Source organism: Danio rerio, chromosome 2 (genome assembly GCF_049306965.1).
Source record: "Danio rerio strain Tuebingen ecotype United States chromosome 2, GRCz12tu, whole genome shotgun sequence".
NCBI classification, from domain to species: Eukaryota; Metazoa; Chordata; class Actinopteri; order Cypriniformes; family Danionidae; genus Danio; species Danio rerio.
The window spans coordinates 57,324,816-57,342,500 of NC_133177.1; the positions used below are offsets into that span (position 1 = coordinate 57,324,816).

The window sequence follows — 17,685 nt, forward strand, 5'->3', positions numbered from 1 at the left end:
GATGTTTGGAAATAAATTTATATTAATCATTTTATTCTTAAGGTATTCTTAAGGCATCGTTATTATAAGGTTTAATATATTCTAATATATTTATTATTTTATTGATTTAATTATATTATTGATTTATTATTTTTTATTTATGTATTTATTATTATTTATTTATTAGACTTTTGAAAATATTTTTTTATTAATCATTTTATTCTTCAGGAAGCTTTGTGAATCCAATTATTACTGCTTTGATATATTCTAATATCACAAAGCCCTTGTATAGTTTTGTCAATAAATATTTTCACATAGAAACACAAACCCAAAGCTGAAAGTACATAAATAAATGTCTCTTTTCACTAAGAATTAAACTGGTTGCTCTTTCGAGAAGCAAAATAAATATTGATAAATCACAGACTAATGCATTACCGCAGACGTTCTCCATTAAAGCTTCTGCTCTTTTAGTCTTTTCAGGGGCAGGAGGAAAGTGGCCCAGGCTACTGATCTGCTACTGAGGAACGTTTGGGTGAGTCCTAATGTCATTTCCAGCTCCTGTTACACTGATGTTGCAGTAATTTCATTACGGTGAATATTTTCCGAGCGGCCTCCAGCTTTGTGTGAAGCTGCACAAAAGAAGCGCTGCATTGCTGTTTTCACTGAGAAAAACACTGCAGAGACACATCCAGACCACGCACATACAAACACACCTGTTTGTTTTTGAGAATTGTGGGGACATTGCATGGGTTTCCATTGTTTTTATACTGTACAACCTGAATTTTTTATTGCCTTAACTCTACCCATAAACCCAAGCTTCAAAGGAAACTGGACAGTTCTACTTTCTGAAAAAAACACTCATTCTGTGTGATTTATAAGCTTTTTAGAAATGAGGACATTAGCAATGTCATCATATTTCACCAAATTCTTGTAATACCTGTCGTACCTATGTCATTATACAGATTTATGTCCTGATATGTCACAAAAACACGTACACACACACACACACACACACACACACACACTCCCTTACACACACTTCTATCAGTATCTCCAGAGGAAAGTTACAATTTTAATGATATTTTGCATCCATTTTTTTTATTTTTCAGTCCTTTATATTATTATATTTTAGTTCATAATTTCATTTTAATTTAGTTTTAGACATTTTAGAATTGTTTTTTTCTTGTTTCTAGTCCTGATATCTACAAATCGAGAGGCATTTAAGTATAAAATACTGATTTGTTTTTAGAAATAATGAGTCAAAACGACGAAAGTTTCTTAAAATGAGAAAATTAATCTGCCTAACATTGCGGGACGTAAATTTTAGCATCAAACTGCTATTATAATAATATTACTATTTCTGTTTTTAAAGTTTTTGTCTAGTTTTTAGTCCCAATATTTACAAATTCTGACATCAAGAAGCATTTTCTGGATAAGTAAAACTAAATACTGATTTGTTTTCAGAATTAATGAGTCAAAACGAAGCAAGTTTCTTCTTAAAATGAGCAAAATAATCTGCCAGAAAGTGCGGGAAGTTTTAGCATTGATTTACTATTTTAACAATAGTTTGCATAGAGTTTTTATACTTTATATTTGTTATATTTTAGTTTTTAATTTCATTCTGTAAGTTTCATTACGTTTTTCGAACATACATAGTTACACTTGAAAAATTAATTAAATGTACTGTACAAATATAGACTGCAAAAAAAGTGTTTTTGACTTGTTTCTCCTGATATCTACAAATCGAGAAGCATTTAAGTATTAACTACTGATTTGATTTTAGAAATAATGACTCAAAATAAAGCAAGTTTTTTCTTAAAACGAGTAAAATAATCTGCCACACAGTGCGGGATGTACATTTTAGCAATAAACTGCTATTATAATAATATTACTGTTTCTTTATTTAAAGTTTTTGTCTAGTTTTTAGTCCCAATATTTACAAATTCTGACATCAAGAAGCATTTTCTGGATGAGGAAAACTAAATACTGATTTGTTTTCAGAAATATTGAGTCAAAATGAAGCAAGTTTCTTCTTAAAATGAGCAAAATAATCTGACACACAGTGCGGGACGTTTTAGCATCAAATTACTATTTTAACAATAGTTTGGATAAAGTTTTGTGTACTTTATATTTGTTATATTTTAGTTTTTTATTTCATTATGTGTTTCATTAAGTTTTTAGCACATGCACAGTTACACTTGAGAAATTAATTAAAATTACTGTGTAGATAAACACAAAAAAAAGTATTTTTTGACTTGTTTCTAGTCCAAATATACTGTATAAAAAGTCCTTTTCTAAACAAGTAAAAATAATGATTTGTTTTCAGAAATAAGTTCAAATGAAGTGAGTTTCTAATCTGCCAGTGAGGTAAGCTAAATAATCTGATTTCAAGCTGAAATCAAGATTATAAATCATACATTTGTTGTCTGTCATTCATTCATTCATTTTCCGTCGCCTAGTCCCTTATTTATCAGGGGTCACCACAGCGGAATGAACCGCCAACTATTCCAGCATATTTTTTACGCAGCGGATGCTCTTCCAGCCACAATCCATTACTAGGAAACACACTCACATTCACACACACACTCATACACTACGGCCAATTTAGTTCATCCAATTCCCCTATAGCGCATGTGTTTGGATTGCGGGGGAAACCAAAGCACTTGGAGGAAACCCACACCGAAATGAGGAGAACTGTCATGACTGTCAGTGACCACCTGAGGGCGCTGTAGTTCAATGGACACTGAGTAAAACTACAGCGCCCAAAAAGACTACATTTCCATACATTCTTTCGTGCACACACCCGGTCTGTCATCTACACTGATTTCAACCACAGCTGTCTCCAATCTCCGTTGATTACCTGGACTACAAATTCAGCCTTTCCACCTCTGTTTGTTACTGCGTCGTTCTGTCACGTTAAGCGTGATAAAAACAGAACAAAAACAGGAACAAAAAGGGTATGGATCCAAGTGCAGATTTAATATTAAATAGTGCGGTAACAGTGAACAAAATCCAAAATCTCCTTAATGAAACGCTCAACGGAGCGGTTACCCTGCTTAATATGCACTAATATATCATCCGCTGGAGTGCATATTAAGCAGGGTAACCGCTCCGTTGAGCGTTTCATTAAGGAGATTTTGGATTTTGTTCACTGTTACCGCACTATTTAATATTAAATCTGCACTTGGATCCATACCCTTTTTGTTCCTGTTTTTGTTCTGTTTTTATCACGCTTAACGTGACAGAACGACGCAGTAACAAACAGAGGTGGAATGGTAATATATAGTCCAGGTAATCAACAGAGATTGGAGACAGCTGTGGTTGAAATCAGTGTAGATGACAGACCGGGTGTGTGCACGAAAGAATGTATGGAAATGTAGTCTTTTTGGGCGCTGTAGTTTTACTCAGTGTCCATTGAACTACAGCGCCCTCAGGTGGTCACTGACAGTCATGACAAGAACATGCAAACTCCACACAGAAATGCCAATGACTCAAACCAGCGACCTTTTTGCTGTGAGGCCACAGTGCTAACCACTGAGCTGCCCTCTGTCATTTAGGGAAAAAATGATTGGAAAGTGCTTGAAATGTTCCTGCAATTCACTCTTCCATGCAAACATCATCAGTAAAGCAGTTACAGAGGAACATAATAGTGTTGCATGTTGCTTTTGTATCCTGCCAATGCCATCCAAACAGAAGATGAGTCACATTGTGACCCAGACAAGGATCTATAAATAACCCAGGTTTCCAGAAAGCTCCTCTTGGGTACTAATGGAGAAAAGTGCCCGGATACAATGACACCTGCATACACATCAATGCGTCCCAACAGCTGCCTTCACGAATGAATGCACTGAAAGTAATCCCTTTCCTCCTGTATTTTTTGACTTATTGCTCAACATAAATGTGTATATCATAAATCAACATGCATTCACTTAAGAAACAAAAGAAGTATTTTATTTAATTGAGTTAATGCTTAAAACGAGGGGAAAAAAGTATCAATGTGGTAAAAAAAAAAAATGCTTTTTTTCTTTGGGATTAGGTGTTTTAACACCTTGGTAGATTCATTTTTTCTCATTTTAAGAAGTATTTAATATACTGTAAGTGTTTTAATGCATACAATTCGAAGAATAAATCCTTAAAGTTCATAAAAAAGAAATGTGTTTTTCCTTTTAAATTAATTTAACTGCTTTAACCACCTCAATACTTTCATTTCTCATATTAAGAAACAAAATAGTATTTAATATACAGTTGAAGTCAGAATTATTAGCCCCCCTGAGTTATTAGACCGCTTGTTTATTTTTTTCCCCAATTTCTGTTTAACGGAGAGCAGATTTTTTTCAACACATTTCTAAACATAGAAGTTTTAATAACTCATCTCTAGTAACTGATTTATTTTATCTTTGCCATGATGACAGTAAATAATATTTTACTCGATATTTTTCAGGACACATTTATACAGCTTAAAGTGACATTTAAAGGCTTAACTAGATTAATTAGGTTAACTAGGCAGGTTAGGGTAATTAGGCAAGTTATTGTATAGCAGTGATTTTTTTCTGTAGAGTATTGGGGAAAATATAGCTTAAAGGGGCTAATAATTTTATGCCTAGAATGGAAAAATTAAAAACTGCTTTTATTCTAGCCTAAATAAAACAAGTAAGACTTTTTCCAGAAGAAACAATTTTACCAGATATACTGTGAACATTTTCTTGCTCTGTTAAACATCATTTGGAAAATATTTGAAAAAGAAGAAAAAAATTTGAAGGGCGCTAATAATTCTGACTTCAACTGTATTTTTTATTCATTGTACAAAATTTATTTATTGTATAAAATGAATAAATAAACTGTCAAGGTGGTAAAAAAATAAAAGTTTTTCATTTGAATTTAGTTTAAAAGTTTTATTTCTCATATTAGGAACAAAATGAGTATTTTGTATAAGTAAGTTCATGCATAAAAAAATAAATAAATATATATATATATATATATATATATATATATATATATATATATATATATATATATATATATATATATATATATATATATATATATATCAGGGTGGTAAAAATAAATGGGAATTGCTTTGCTTTGAATTATTTACATTTTTACCATCTTAATAGATTTTTCTTATTTTAAAAAAACAAAATAGTGTGAGTATTTAATCTGTAAAAATGAGTTAATGCATAAAATGAAAAGAACATCTATCAGGGTGGTAACAATAAATGAGTTTTTCTCTTGAATTAAGTTTTATGGTAGATTTTATTTTTTATCTTTTTAGGTGAGTTAAAGCGAAAAATTAATCTAAGTTGGTAAAAAATGAATGTTTACATTTGAATTAATTTAGATTTTTTTTTACCACCTTGGCAGATTTTTTTGTTCACATTTTAAGAAAATGAAGTATTGAAAAATGCATGTTAATGCATAAAATGAGAAAAAAGATTTGTCAAGATGGTAAAAATAAATGTGTTTTTCCTTTAACTTAATTTAAATAGATTTTTTATGTAAGTAATTTAATGCATAAAATGAGTGAATGTGTTTTTCCTCTAAATTAATTAAGATTTATTTTATCCACATTAATAGTTTTATTTATCATATTAAGAAACCAAACAACTATTTAATATAAGTAAATAATCTATCAGGGTGGTAAAATTCAATTCATATTTATTTGTATAGCGCTTTTACAATGTAGACTGTATCAAAGCAGCTTCACATAGATTAGTTCAGTTTTCAGAGGTTCAGTTCAGTTCATAGATTAGTTCAGTTCAGTGTTTTAATATTCACTGCTGAGAGTTCAAACACTGAAGAGTGATCCATCGATGCCAAGCTCTACAAATCCCAAACTACTCAAGCCAGAATAAAGACAAATACATGTATTTTTCCCTTGAATTAATTTAGATTTTTTTCACCACATCTAATAGTTTTTTTTCTGGTTTTAAGAAACAAAATATGTATTTAAATTATGTGAGTTTATACATAAAAGGAGAACATTTAAGTAAAATAATTGTTTACTTAAAATTTATAATAATTTAAGTAAATTAATTTTCGTATAATTTTAAGTATTTAATATAAAAGTTAATGCATGAGAAAAAAAATCTATCAGGGTGGTAAAAAAGCTAAAAACAAATACAAAGGAAAAATACCTTGGTTTTTACCACCCTGATAGATTTTTTTTCTCAAAAGAAGCAAAATAATATTTAATTTAAACGAATTACTGCTCTAACTGAGAAAAATAAGTGTGTTTTTTCCTTGAATTAGTTTTTCTGACCCTATGCAAATATTTGTAATCAATTGAAGCATAACGTATAATCACTTAATTTTAGCAAAAACGTCACCAAATATTTCCACTCATTGTGCGTTTGTATTAAAAACATGACAAATAATACAAACAAAATACAATGTGTTGAAGTGCTATTCATAAATGGCATTTCTGCTGTTCAATATTTCCATGCATTGAATATCTCCAGATTTTTCTGGGCCGGTTGGATTAAATATAGTGACACCGAAAGCTATTAGACATCAAAACAGACAGCAGCTCGGTGTGCGCAGGACTCACGCTGCTCAGATGACGCACACTGAGTAAATTATTAGTGAGCTCGGTCTGCATGTGCCGTGACTCAAATGATAATCAGGGCAAAAACAAACCTCTCAAATCACAGCTGAAAATGATGCTGGGTACAAATTAAGATAAATAATTGGCAAGTAGGAGTCGATTAGAAGGTATTTAGCATAATAAACACTCGTGTACCCATATAAATACATCAAATGATGGAATATTTTCTGCTTTTTAAAATGTTTTAGCTAGAACTGTAATACAACCCCAAATCAAATAAAAAACAAAGTAGTGATTTCCAAATCGACTTTGACTTGTGATTTCTTTACAGACAATATGAACATAAAATATTTCATGTTTTGTCTGGTCAACTTTATTTTATTTGTAAATATGCTTTCCTGTCATTCAGACCTGCAAAGACGCCTCTCATATGGAGAATGAAGTCACATGCATTGCTCAGGTGTGAGTTTATCCACAGACTTTAACAGAGAGTCAACATCTTGATGCTTCTGTGGGTCTCTTAAATCTGAGCTTTATTCTGTACTTTCTATTGGATTCGGATCAGGTGATTGGCTGGGCCATTCTACAGCTTGCTTTTCTTTCTCTGAAAGCATTTGAGAGTCTCCTTGGCTGTGTTTTGGGTCATTTTCTTGCTGTAATGTCCACCCTGGTTTCATCCTCATCCTCATGTTGGACTGAAGCAGCTGATATTAAATTACACTGAAGAAGGGCAGAGGGTTGCTGAAGAACTACTGAGATTTCACCTGCTGTCTGGGCTTTCACTGCCTTTCTACACTTCTCTTTCTTCATGTGTTCAATACTTTCCCCCTGCATCATTTCATGTTATTATGCATAACTTCGTAAACTAATTAGATTAGTTTTCTTTGCATATCTCTGGTTGTTACCTAGTGAAGTCAACCTTTAGAAACATGTTTTCTGAGAAAAGCGCTGATGTGTTCAATACTTATTTCCCCCACTGTATATTCAATCATTCATATTCTTGTCAGCTTAGTCCCTTTATTAATCCGGGGTCCCCACAGCGGAATGAACCACCAACTTATCAAGCACATGTTTTACGCAGCGGATACCCTTCCAGCTGCAACCCATCTCTGGGAAACATCCATACACACTCATACACCACGGACAATTTAGCCTACCCAATTCACCCGTACCACGTCTATGGACTGTGGGGGAAACCGGAGCCCCCAGAGGAAACCCACACAAAGGCAGGGAGAACATGCTTATCTATCACAGAAATGCCAACTGACCCAGCCGAGGCTCGGACCTGCAGCCTTCTTGCTGTGATGCTACAGCACTACCTACTGCACCACCGTGACGCATTACACATCACTTCAGGAGAAGTGAATTCATTTAGTTAAACTGTGACATGGACATCTTCCAGAAATATAACCAGTTTTACCTTTGAATTAAGTTTTTTTAACAGCGTGGTAGATTTATTTTTTTATTTTGATAAAAATAAGGTATTTAATATAAGTGAATGCATAACATTTTAATGCATAAAGTTACAAATTTATCAACCAAGTTGTTAAAGATAAATGTGTTTTATTAAAAAAAATATATTACTTTTTTTTTTTTTACCACCTTGGCAGATTTTTTTTTACGTTTTAATATTAATAAGTATTTATTATAAATGAGTTATTGCATAAAATGAGAAAAAATAAATCTGTCAAGATGGTAAGAACAAATGTGTTTTTCCTTTGACTTATTTTAGATTTATTTTTTTACTTCTTTTAATTTTTTAACAAAATAAGTATTTAATGTAACTAGTTTAATGCATAAAATAAGAAACAAAAAATATCAGGGTGATAAAAATAAATGTGTTTTTCCATTAAATTTGTTTAGACTTATTTTTAACACCTTAATAGTTTTGTTTATCATGTTAAAAAAAACAAAAAAACTATTTAAAATATGTGAGTAAATAATCTATCAGGGTGGTAAAATAAACACATTTTTCCTTTGAATTAATTAATATTTTTTTTCACCACATTGAATAGATTTTTTCTCGTTTTAAGAAACAAAATACGCATTTAATATACTTAAGTTCATGCATAAAATAAGAAAATTTAAGTGAATTATTTTTTTACTTAATTAACGATTAGGCAATGTTTTTCCCTTTCACATTTTAGGTGCTTTATTGGCGTGATAAATAACTGTACATTCGCATTGCCAAAGAAGTGCAGCGCCGCTGTGTACAAACAAGACCGTGCAAAAAGGGCAGTAGTGCAAACAAATATGGAAATATTACAGAGAAAACAGATATAAAGAAAATAAAATAAAAATAGAATAAATTAATGGTAATATATAAAACAACATAAAGGTAATAACAGTAGTATCAAAAGTAAGTCCACATTAAGTCACTTTAAGCTGAATGCTAGAGTCTTGAAAAATATCTGGTCAAATATTGACTGTCATCATCATGGCAAAGATCAAATAATTATTAGAAATTAGTTATTAAAACTGTTTTGTTTAAAAATGTGTTTAAAAAGTCTTCTTTCTGCTAAACAGAAAATAGCAGGGGATACACAGGGGGGCTAATAATTCTGACTTCAACTGTACATGATGAGCACTGTACCATGCAAACATTACTATTAAGGAACTGAATCTTTAGTTATGTATCTGTCACCGACTCGGTCCCAGTCATTCCCCTCGCTGGCCAGCAGAGGTCATCATCACCGGACTATTGACATTACGTCACCCCTCAGACACTGATTGCATCACACCTGCTCTTCATTCCACTGATTACCCACGCACACATATAAGCAGCCCAAACACACACCACAGTGCGAAGTCTTGGGCTGCGTCCGAAACCACCTACTACTCAGTAGGTACTGCATTTGAATTTAAACGTACTACTCGGCCGTTAAAAAAGTACGCTCTATACAGTATGAATGTGAAAAGTATGAATGGAATTCGGACGTACTACATCCGCCATTTTGTCATGGTCACGTGACCTACCTGCGTCAGTTGCGTCGCCTCACTTCCATTCATGAATTCTCTCACAGGGCATTATGGGATAGCGCAGCGTGCATGGGATGCGCACTTCAGAATCTCGCCGGAAGTAGTAAGTCATCCGAGTTCTTCTCGCCTACTGATTTTCGAATTCTATGAATTCTGACATACTACTCGGCTCGCATACTGATTTTAGCGTACTATATAGTATGGAAGTATGCGGTTTCGGACGCAGCCTTGTTCTGCCTCTGCTGACACTACTGAGCGTTTCTACTCCTTGCCTGATTTCCCCGTTGCTAACCCGGACTGTCTATCGACCTTGCCTTGCCTGCCGCCTGTCTTGAACCCAGCCTGAATACCGACGTTAATCCAAGCCGCCTGCCTCCGACCCATGCCTGTTATATCACCCTGTGTTTGCCTGCCGCCAGCCTATCGACCTTATACAACTGTGATAGATGTGAGTTCGCACACTAGTACATACTATGTGCTCTTAATTAAACTGTGTTTAATAAATATACTGCAAATGGATCCCTCTGCGTCAGACCCTTCGTTACAGTATCATCCAGCAGACGGTTGTTATCTAAAGCCTGCAGTTATCCTGAACAGCCACTCGTCAGAAACCCAGCAGCATGTTCCTAATATATTCAGCGTGATTAACTCTACTCTGTCTCGCTCTTCTGAACGTGTTGTTCTCATCCTTCACAGCTCTATCAGACAGCAGCTTGAACAGAGGAAGCGACACGTTTATGAGCTTCCTGTCCTGCAGCAAACGCAAGTAGCAGCATTATTCATCATTAACTCTGTCTGTCCTCATAGTAGACCCTCACCTGCTCCGATTCTCCTCCAGCAGCAGATGCATTATTCACATTCAGCCACAGAAGGTTTTTAGCGCTGATCTATTATTAATCAAATGAAGGAGCCGCTGGGAAACATCTGGGACTTGCCTAGTCAACCCAAGCTCATTGGAGATATGTTCACAAGGCTACAGTTTTGAGAACCGACAATAGTTGAAGTCAGACCTCCTTAATTATTCACCCCCCTGTATATTTTTTCAATATTTCTGTTTAACCGTTTTTTCAGCACATTTCTAAACAAGTTTTAAATATCTCATTTCTAATAACTGATTTATTTTTTCTTTGTCTTGATGACAGTGAATAATATTTGACTAGATATGTTTCTAGATGCTTGTATTCAGCTTAAAAGTGACATTTAAAGGCTTAACTAGGTTAATTAGGCAAGTTAGGGTAATTAGGAAGTCACTGAATAAAGATGGTTTGTTCTGTAGGTTATCCAAAACAAGTGAAGTTTCATAAACTAATTTGGAGAGGAGCACGTGATATGATTGTGCACTGCTGGCCACTCATCCGTAATCAGTAATAATCCAATCAGAATGATCCTAGCTTAATATAAATGGATCACTTTCTCCTTATTGCTCTCTTCATCCTTCCACCCCATCTCTTCCTTTTTCTCCCCTTCTAAAGAGGGAGCGATCGAGACCTACCTGATCTCGGATCCCCTGATATGCTTCTAGACCGGGCGGGAGCCCTGGGCTCAAATATTTCCGAGCTCAGGGTTCTCTCCTGGGACAGCATGCCAAACCTGCTATAAATGCGAAGCATATCTAAGTGGGAACTCTTGAAATATTGCTTGGGGGGGGGGGGGGGGGGGGGGGGGGGGGGGGGGGGGGGTAATAATATTGACCTTAAAATGTTTCATGTAAATAATTTAAAATGTAAACAATTTAAAGCTTCTTTTATTTTAGCCCAAATAAAACAAATCAGACTTTTTTCCAGAAGAAAAAATATTATAGGAAATACTGTGAAAAAATCCTTACTCTGTGTTGTGATGAATCAGACGCCATTGGATCCATTTGCAAGCTTTTATTAACACAAACATACACTATAGCAAGAAATGGACAAACCAGGAACTAAATCGTAGAACAGGCAGAGTTCGGGGCAGGCAGATAACGTTCTCAGTCAAAGAAGTAGGCTAATATTCGGGGCAGGCAGATATCAAGCTCAAACGGTGAAACGGGCAAAAGCTTAGAACACAGATCAGTCAGGAATGCAATGGGAAAACGCTCGTGATGACTGCTGGGCAAATCAAGACAGGGTTGATAGTGCATGTCAAAGCACAAACCAAGCATGAAGACAAAGGAATTGTCTGTAGACCTCTGAGAGGATTGTCTCGAGGCACAAGGCTGGGGAAGGTTACAGAAAAAATTTCTGCTGCTCTGAAAGTTCCAATGAGCACAGTGGCCTCCATCATCTGTAAGTGCAAGATGTTTAGAACCACCAGGACTCTACCTAGAGCTGGCTGTCCATGGCCATGAGTGATGGGGGAAGAGGGTCTTAGTCAGGGATGTGACCAATAATTCGTTGGTCACTCTGTCTGAGCTCCACCGTTCTTCTGTGGAGAGAGGTGCAGCAATCCACCAATCAGGCCTGTATGGTAGAGTGTCCAGACGGAAGACACTCCCTGCCTGGAATTTGCCAAAAGGCATCTGAAGGACTCTCAGACCATAAGAAACAAAACTCTCTGGTCTGATGAGACTAAAATTTAACTCTTTGGAGTGAATGCCAGGCATTATGTTTGGAGAAAACCAGGCACCTCTCATCACCAGGCTAATAGCATCCCTACAGTGAAGCATGGTGGTGGCAGCATCATGCTGTGGGGATGTTTTTCAGCAGCAGGAACTGGAAGACTAGTCAGGATAGAGGGAAAGATGAATACAGCAATATATAGAGACATCCTGAATGAAAACCTGCTTCAGAGTGCTCTTGACCTGAGACTGGGGCGACGGTTCATCTTCCAGCAGGACAAGGACCCAAAGCACACCGCCAAAATGTCAATAGAGTGGCTTCACAACAACTCTGTGAATGTCCTTGAGTGGTCCAGCCAGAGCCCAGACCTAAATCCTATTGAACATCTCTGGAGAGATCTGAAAACGGCTGTACATTGTTGCTTCCCAACCAACCTGATAGAGCTTGAGAGGTGCTGCAAAGAGGTATAGGCAAAAATACCCAAAGACAGTGGTGCCAAGCTTGTGGCATCATATTCAAAAAGACTTGAGGCTGTAATCGCTGCCAAATGTGCATAAACAAAGTATTGAGCAAAGGCTGTGAATACTGATGTACATGTGATTTGTCAGGGGGGGGTTGTATATAAATTTGCAACAATTTAAAAAATATATTTTTTCACATTGTCATAATGGGGCAATGTGTGTAGAATGTTGAGGAAATAAATGAATTTAATTTATTCTGGAATAAGGCTGTAACATATTGTCAAAAAGTGAAGCGCTATCAATACTTTCCAGATGCACTGTATCTAAACAAGAAAAGGTGGTACGTTGGCTCAGTATTTAGCACTGTTGCCTTACACCAAGAAGGTCACTGGTTTGGTTCCCGGCTAAGTAAGTTGGCATTTCTGTGTAGAGTTTGGATGTTCTCCCTTTGTTGGCGTGGGTTTACTCCAGGTGCTCTGGTTCCCCCCTCAGTCCAAACACATGCGCTGTACGTGAAATGGATAAAGTAAATTGGTTGTAGTGTATGGGTGTTTCCCAGTACTGAGTTGCGGCTGGAAGGCCATCCTCTGTGTAAAAGGTATGCTGGAATAGTTGGCGGTTTATTCCGCTGTGGCCACCCCTGATTAATAAGGGACAAAGCGGAAGGAAAATCAATGAGTGAATAAAGAACCATACAGTCGAAGACAATACTTAGCCATCCTGTGACATTTCTATAATTTTTTCATTGATCAATTATTTCAATTCAATCAATTTACCAAGTGATGTTTATCAGTGCAAGGACAATTTTCGCAGTGTCTCCCATTAGGTTTTTCTGCTGGTGGAAGTCTAAATACTTAGAGTTTGGTTGCATTTAAAAATGACCTGCTAAGAACGATATTAGGTTCCTCAAAGCTTTTTTTTCTGTTTCGATAGTCTACAGAACAAACCACCGTTGTCCAATGACTTGCCTAATTAACCTAACATGCCTAGTTAACCTAATTAAGCCTTTAAATGACACTTTAAGCTGAATTTGAGAGCTTAACCTGCACTTTAAGCTGTTTAAAGTGTGAATTATGTGCGTCTTGGGTGTCATTAACATAATTTGAAAACTTTCTTGCCATGTGAAGCCCTTCTGGAATCCTCTAGGAGTTGCAGTTTTTGCAGTAGAGAGATACTCTGCAGTGGTGAAAGTGTCGACTTCAGCACTGACGCAGAAATCAATGCCGCAGGCTGATGCTGCCATGGTTAATCTCTGGGCTTTTACACTGAACTCAGAGTTCAGTTTCTAGAGGAGAACAGGCAAGAACTTCTGTCGATCAAACACTGGGACAAATGCTACAGAATACATCAAGTATTTGTAATCAAAATGTATTCCCAGTTGAAAGCTAAATCGTTTATAGTCAATTGAGTGTTTTGATTTGTAATCAGTTGATTCCAATCATCTCAAAAATGGCAAATCTTAAATGTGACCATGAACCAAAGACCTAAGCTGCGTCCCAAATTGCATACTTATGCACTATTCTATGCCATTTTGTAGTATAAATAGTGTAAGTAGTGTGTTCACACTGAAAACTCTTAAAAATGATAAGTGCACTTTAATTACCCGGATGATGCACTTATTCAGCCGCTAAAATGAAGTGTGTAATGATGGACACTTCACACACTCAACGACCGAAGGTTTGCTTAGTAGCGGAAGGGGCGGAGCTATCGGACACACATATTGGATAACTTTATTTATTTTAGATGGTGAAAGCAAAATTCTCCTACGAGAGTCATTATAGCGCCTCCTGATGGTGAATGCGGTTATACTCACGGCAGGTATTATTTGATAATTCGGTCGTTTATGTCACTGATTTGGCAACCGTCAAACGTCATCAGGAAAACGGTTTGAATTTCCGCTTAGTAAAAAACATTAGTGTGCCATTTGGGACGCCACTACATACATAAACTATCCTGTTGAGTGTGTAAGTGCATAAGTACATAGTGCATAAGTGCATAGTGTATACAGTAGTGTGCCATTTGGGACGCAGCTCTAGTCATAAGTCAATTTTTAGAAACATATTCATACACCTAAATCTAAACACTTAATAAATAGTCTTTTCACTGATTTCCATGATATTTGGAAATCTGGAATCTGACTCCCGATTCACAGTGGCGTCAGCGTCAACGCTTCCCATTCACTTTGACTAACGTTTCCAGTCTGTCCCATTCACGTGCATATGAATGGAAGTCTATGGACCCCCTTTTGCCTTCAGAACTGCCTTAATCCTTCGGGGAATAGATTCAACAAGGTACTGGAAATATTCCTCAGAGATTTTGCTCCATATTGACATGATCACAGCCACAGCCATATCACCCTGCAGCCCAGGACCGGTTACGGTTTTTGAATATGAAATGATGTTTTAATGTCTGTTTTATTATGATTTACTGTAAAAGATTGTAATTGAAATTGGTTCAATAAAAAAAAAAAAAAAAAAAAAAAAAAAAAAAAAAAAAAAAAAAAGGACCGGTTACTCACTGAAGCTAAGCAGGGCTGAGCCTGGTTAGTACCTGGATGGGAGACCACTAGGGAACACTAGGTTGCTGTTGGAAGTGGTGTTAGTGAGGCCAGCAGGGGGCACTCAATCTGTGGTCTGCATGAGTCCTAATCCCCCAGTAAAAGTGAAGGGGACACTACACTGTCGGTGGGCGCCGTCTTTTGGATGAGACGTTAAACAGAGGTCCCGACTCTCTGTGGTCATTAAAAATCCTATGGCACTTCTCGTGAAAGAGCAAGGGTGTAACCCCGGTGTCCTGGCCAAAGTCCCTCTATCGGCCCTTACGATCATGGCCTCCCAATCATCCCCATCCACCGAATTGGCTCTATCACTGTCTCTCCACTCCAACAATAGCTGGTGTGTGGTGAGCGCACTGGCGCCGTTGTCCTGTGGCTGCCGTCGCATCATCCAAGTGGATGCTGCACACTGGTGGTGGTGTGGAGAGACCCCCCTCATGATTGTGAATTGCTTTGGGTGTATGGCCATACACAATAAATGCGCTATATAAAGACACACATTACATTACATTACATTACATGATAGCATCACACAGTTGCTGCAGATTCTTTAGCTGCACATCTATGATGTGAATCTCCCGTTCCACCACATTCCAAAGGTGCTCTATTGGATTGAGATCTAGTGACTGTGGAGGCCATTTGAGAACAGTGATTGTCATGTACAAGAAACCAGTCTGAGATGATTTGTGCTTTGACATGGCACGTTATCCTGCTCAATTGGTACTAATGGGCCCAAAGTGTGGCAAGAAAATATCCCCCACACCATTACACCACCACCACCAGCCTGAACCATTGATACAAGGCAGGATGGATTCATGCTTTCATGTTGTTGACGCCAAATTCTGACTCTATTTTAAAGAATACTCTGTTGTGTGTGAAAACACCAGTAGATCAGCAGTTTCTGAAATACTCAGAGCAGCCTGTCTGGCACCAACAACCATGCCACATTCAAAGTCACTTATATCCCCTTTCTTCCCCATTCTGATGCTTGTTTTGACCTACAGCAGATCGTCTTGACCACGTCTAGGTGATTGGCCAATTAGAAATTTTCATTAAGAAGAAGCTGGACAGGTGTACCTAATAAAGTGGCCGGTGAGTGTACATGGAACATGTATACAATTTAAAAAAAAATAAATAAATCAAGTCAAATTCCAAGTTCAAACCTCTAGGAGCTTCCCTCTGCAGTAAAAGTGTATCTATATCAACGTCCCTTCTAGGTATTTTAACTTGTTCAATGCCTAAACAGCGTAATGTTGACAGGTTATGTTTCAACTCTTTACATTTTTTGTTTTTGTTTTTTAAGGCCTGTGACTGAGCATTTTCAGAGAGTTTAATATATCTGGACACAAAAGACTATAGTGCTTGGAGGTTTAACCAAAGATTAATTGCATTTACTTATTTATACGATAGAACGTTAGAATTTTTGTCTTGTTTCCAGCCCAAATATCAAAATTATTAGCTTATTTTACTTATCCAATTGGAAGAATCTTAATTTTGGCTTATTTATTCTGAAGGTCAAAACAAAGCAGTATTTTTAACTTGTTCTCAGTATTTTTTTTTTTAGATATGTGTGCTAGAATCGAGACAAAGCAAAGTAAGAGAAGCATTGTGATCATTCAGTTTTAAAGCCTGAATACTGTTTAGGTGCCCAAACTCAATCCTGGAGGGCCGGCTTCCTGCAAAGTTTAGTTCCAACCCCAACCAGACACACCTGGGCTAGCTAATCAAGCTCTTACTAGGCTTTCTAGAAACATCCATGCAGGTGTGTTGAAGCAAGTTGGAACTAAAATCTAGAGGACAGTAGCCCTCCAGGACTGAGTTTGGACATCTCTAGTTTAGACTCACAAGATAGCTATTCAAATCTTATAAAACTGTATTTATATCGCAAAGAAATTTATATTTATCAAAGAAAAAAAAAATCGCAATATAAAATCTTTTCCATTTGATGCAGCCCTTTTTTAAATGTAAAGAAACCTGTTGAGGATTGTGTGCAACGCTGATGTGCAGATGGAGGAGGAGAACATGGATCTGCCAATTAGCTAATGATTGTCCTGCATCAGGTGCTGTTTACCACATCTCCACAGGGAAGCTCATTAACGCTGAAGAAGCAGAGCGGATACATGCGGATGCAGAGGAGAGAGATGGAAGGAGACAGGAAAATTAATCCCAATCGTGAAGTAAGCAAACTACACTAATCAAAGCTGCAACTTGAGTAAGTCTGCATTCAATTCAATTCAGCTTTATTTGTATAGCGCTTTTACAATGTAGATTGTGTCAAAGCAGCTTCACATAAATGGTCATAGTAACTGGAACAGTGTGGTTCAGGTTTTAGTGTTTAAGTTCAGTTCAGTTTAGCTCAGTTCAGTGTGATTTAAAATCATTACTGAGAGTTCAAACACTGAAGAGCAAATTCATCGATGCGTAGCTTTACCAATCCTGAACCATGCGAGCCAGTGGCGACAGCGGAGAGGGAAAAAAAACTTCACCTGATGGGAGTGAAGAAAAAAAACCTTGAGAGAACCAGACTCAGTTGGGCACGACCATTTTAATTTCTCCCCTGGCCAAAAGTCTTAAATTGATCAATTGTGTTTCGTTTTTGGTGGGCTTAATCGGTTGGACTGGATAAAACATTTA

General features: G+C 36.6%; 1 protein-coding gene across 3 annotated transcripts in view; it reads right to left on the minus strand.

Moving 5' to 3' along the window:
* Positions 1-17,685, minus strand: part of abhd8a (abhydrolase domain containing 8a) — a 38,978-nt gene that overhangs the window by 16,684 nt on the left and 4,609 nt on the right. Inside the window, exon 1 of one of the 3 annotated variants that reach the window (XM_073931450.1) lies at positions 415-631. The exons of the other annotated variants lie outside the window; for them this stretch is intronic. The gene's annotated coding sequence lies outside the window, so the exon portion shown is untranslated. Of the gene's footprint in view, positions 1-414; positions 632-17,685 lie in introns of those variants that run through there. 3 annotated transcript variants of the gene reach the window in all.